Source organism: Planococcus citri, chromosome 3 (genome assembly GCF_950023065.1).
Source record: "Planococcus citri chromosome 3, ihPlaCitr1.1, whole genome shotgun sequence".
Classification (NCBI taxonomy): Eukaryota; Metazoa; Arthropoda; class Insecta; order Hemiptera; family Pseudococcidae; genus Planococcus; species Planococcus citri.
The window spans coordinates 6,121,206-6,125,942 of NC_088679.1; positions in this window are offsets into that span (position 1 = coordinate 6,121,206).

Sequence of the window (4,737 nt, forward strand, 5' to 3'; positions counted from 1 at the left end):
TGATTTGTTCACCTTCAGACCCCACACTAAGCTGACTTGTTCAATCTTGCCCATGATCTCCTTCATGTCGTCGATGTTGTCAGCCAGTATTGTGGTGTCATCTGCGTATCTCAGATCCAATATTTTCCTTCCTCCTAGCATAGCTCCTTTCTTTCATCCCTCTAGAGCTTCCCTCATTATCCATTCTCCATATGCGTTGAACAATATTGGGCTGAGAATGCATCCCTGCTTCACTCCTTTACAGGTCTTGAATCGATCAGTCAGTTCCCCTTCTACCTTTACCTGTGCATTGTTGTATTTGTACATGTTCTTCATCAGGTCTATCAGGTGTTTGGTACTCCCATTTTCCAAAGTTTCCCCATAATATCTTCCACTTAACATTGTCAAAGGCTTTTTCATAATCAATGAAGCAATGGTAGATGGTTTTGTTGAATTCTCGAGCCTTTTCAATTATCTGACGAATGTTGAGGATTTGTTCTCTTGTTCCGCTTCCTGGAACAAAACCTGCCTGTTCTGGAGGTATTTGAGGAAGTATAAATGACTGAATGCGTTCGTGTGTGTGATGTAATAACAGTCCCAAATACGAATCCTTGATTAGTTAACCCAAAATGACTATTTTTTGGGCTCCAGAGGTTCCCAAAGTTGCGAAAAAATCATTTTTTTATTCCCATAAAAAAATGATTTTTCAAAAACTTTATTGGAGTGAAATATCTGTTTGAACCCAATAAACATTATGCGAGGTGATTTTCCTATTTTCGACCCTGGGGGCAGAAAATGGAGGTGGGTTAATTTTTGGAAAATTTTGGAACCATCATTTTGAAACTACCCCTTTGAACCCCGATAAAAACCGTTTTACATTTTATTAGTAGCTATCTGAAAGACCTCCATCCTACCAAATTTTGAGCTCAATAAAATTTTCTGCCGGTACCCAAAAATCCAATTTTCCAATTTTTCGTAATTTCGATATTTTGGAAACCCCTGAAACACTAGAAGCCTGCGATTTTCGTCAGACATAACGTTTTGAGGTATCTATTCGATTATCTAGATGCAAAAGTTCAACTAAGCACGCTGTATATTCGTAATTTTGAATTCTTTTCTTAGAACCCCCCACTTTAGGCTCCTCTAAAGAGGAATTTATGCATATTTTTTCAAATAAATTGAAAAATTTACATTTGAAACACACTAGCAGTGCTTGATAGTTTTACCGACTTTGCCGTGAAACGGAAAGTCAAGGTATTGTATTTGTCATGATGGTTCAAGAATTGGGTGGGGGTGGATTTTCTTGACGTTTCGGAGTGTGCTGATCACGATAAGACGTATGGCGCAAAACGAGATAAGTTTATATATATACATATTTATATATTGATATATTGATTTATATATCAATTTATGTATAAATTTGTGCCGGGCTGAACTCAAAAGCTCCGAACTTTAAGTCGAAACTGATGATGGCAAAATATTGCTCTGATACTGAACTAGAGAAATTTTTAATTTGGTCGAAATCGATTCAGCCGTTTACGAGATATGAACGTTTAAGTGTGTTTCAACGTTATGGATAAGCAGAAATTTGTGTAAACCCTTATATCTCGCAAACGGCTCACCCCCAACAAACAGATGGGATGGTTAGGGTGTGTAGGTTGCAGATTGGTACGCCGGAGGTCGGGTGATCGAATCCCGCGCGAGTCAAGAAGAGAAAATTTTTTGTTGATTTTTTTTAAAATTTTTTTGTTAATTTTATCCGTCCAAAATTTTTTTGCCATAAAAAATCAAAATTTTTCAAAAATTTCTAGTGTAATTTTTGTTTAAACAAAAAACATCAAGTTTTTGGTAAATAGCCAGTAAATTTTGATAATTTTTTTTTTTGGTGAATTAATAGTAATTTTTACTAAATAAAATGATTAGTTATTTTTGGTGAATTACTCGTAATTAAAGTTGGTCGAAAATTTTGGTAAATTGCTTGGGTAATTTTAGGTAAATTGGTAAAGTTTGGTAAATTGGTAAAAACCTTCGGCAGTAAATTACTGGGGTAATTAAAATTCGGTAAAAAATTGGTAAATTATAGTGAGGAAATGTCTGGTAAATTACTGAGGTGAATGTTGGTAAAATGCTGGGGTAATTCTTGGTAAATTGTAAAATTGGTAAATTAGTGGGTAATGTCTGGTAAATTACTGAGGTAAATGTTAGTAAATTGCTGGGGTATTTTTTGGTAAATTCGTAAATTTTGGTAAATTGGTAAATTTTGGTAAATTGGTAAATTTTGGTTAATTGGTAAATTTTGGTAAATTGGTAAATTTTGGTAAATTGGTAAATTTCGGTAAATTGGTAAATTTTGGTAAATCCGTAAATTTCGGTAAATTTGTTTATTTTCCTGTATAACAGAGCAAAGTCGGTTAATCTTGCCTACTGCGCAAGATGTTTTTTCAAATTTGATTTTTCTTGTGACGTTCATAATAAATTGAGCTTTTTTGAAAAGCGTGATTTTAATGGTCAGAATGTTGAGAATGTTTATTTTTTTAAAAATTTTATCCTCACATAAGTATGCACTTAGGTAATCAGGTATAATCGTGATCATAAAAACGCTATCGTTGTTGTCAGCCTGAAAATCGAATCAAGCGTTAATAAAACTCTTGAACAGGTCGATAATACTTAAACCACAACTCGATTTTTAGCTCTCCAAATTCATTTTTACACCACCTGGAGAAATTTTAAACTTCTGGATAAATCGAAAATCACGCAGGACGCTCCAGAACGGCTGGAAATCGTAAAATTTGGATATTTGCGAGGGAAGGAGTATGAACAAAATACAGTCATTCGTACAAACCTCAAAAATTTCCCCCGAACAGAAAAATTGTGATATTTTGAATTTGTTCTTCACAAATGGGCTGGTCAAAAAAGCTTACTCGAGGAGTCCACCTGGAAATCGGCCGAAATTTTGATAATCGCCTGAAAATAAGATCAAAAATGAGCCATAACTCAATTTTTAGCTGCTCAAATTCATTTCCACACCTTCTGGAAAATTTTGGAAATTTTGAATAAATCGAAAATCGCGCTAGAGGCTTCGAAGTAGCTTCAGTTTTGAATTTTTAAAAATTGTCGAGAAATCATGAGGAGCAGATATTGTGGTTATGGGAGTTTCAGTCCATGTTCCTTCCGTAAATTGGTAGTGGGAGGGGGGGGCGTTCTAACTGGAAGCGGACATGTCGAAAGGTTCCCTTTTGAGTCAAATGTTTACTATTCATCTTTTCCTTTTTCCATGGGGGTTGACTTCAAAGTTTTCGTGGGAGTTTCATTTTCATTTGCCAGTTTGAAAAATATTCAACAGCAAAATAATATTAGTCTGTGTAGGTACGAATTTCTACTAGAAAAATTTCTCAGTGTACGTATAGTTACACTATTTCTAAGAGGAAAAAAAACGACTGGTGGGTGTGCTGTATTTGTTCGATTTCAGTGATTACATTTCTTCAACTCGAATAGTGAAATAAATTCGGTGCGAATTTCGTCTTCTTCGTCTTTGTACTTACTCGGATTCATTCTATTTTCATCTTACATCCCTTTATTTTCCCCTCAAGCAGTGTTCTATATTCGCGAGAGAGGAAAAAAAATAAGTAAAAGAATGAAGAATATTACCACCCTCATCCCTCTTCTTCCCACACATACTATGTGTATATCTGCTTACAGCTTACAATATGCACCAATACCTACTCTCGATGGAATATTCTCACATCGGTGACATTTTTTTTCATCGCTTGGTTTGCCAGAATACGGTTTTTAAAAATATTTCGCGCAAAATTTTCACATTTGATTGCATCTGGTCGTCGATAAGAGCGCTATACGAGTATTCATACCGAATTTATACTTAAAAGTTGCTCGTAGAAGCTACGCTATAATATCAGTACCTACCCATACTCTACGTATTTACATATGACAAATGTTTGTGGTTGTGGCTTTCTCATTATAAGGTTATAAATGTATACGTATACAAATGTACGATCGATGGGCGCAATTTTTAATTGTCGATGAATTATGTACGCGACGCGATTAAATTACTTTTTAAGTGAAAGTTAATTAAGGATTTTATTCGTTTAAAACGATCGTATGTATGGGCATAGGTGGGTATGGATGAGATGAAGTCTGCTGCGCGAATTTAATATGCAAATTATAAAAGCAACGTTATTCGATTTTGTTGTTTTTTTTTTCAAATGGAGTAGAGGGGTAGGGAGGCTAGAATTTTCTCGTCTCTTTAGAATTTTAAAAATAATAATAAAACACATCGAATACTCATTTTTGAAATATAAAATAATAATGTATTATACAATTCGCTTTACAATACACGAATATATTGTAAATAAACATAATGTATCCTCGGCCGATGAAGAATAAAAAAATAATTATTCTATCGGCCAAGTATACGATATAAAAACATGACAAACAAAAAAATATACTCTAAAATCTAAAGGTCCGCGTTACCTTTATAAATTGTAGTAGTTTTGATACCGCAGACACATTAAATCTAATGAAAGTTATTCTTTTTCTCAAAGTACCTAAGTATTCTACGATATCTATTACATAGCTGTATAAACAGACAATTTAATTTTTTTTGGTTCAAATTAGCGATCGAAAGTTTTTTAAAACAAAAATGAAAGTTATAAATTTAAATTAATCACGAGCCATATAAGCAACTTAAAATTATCCATAGACGCGCTGTAGGTACATATATAAAGTATGATGTCGTGAAAG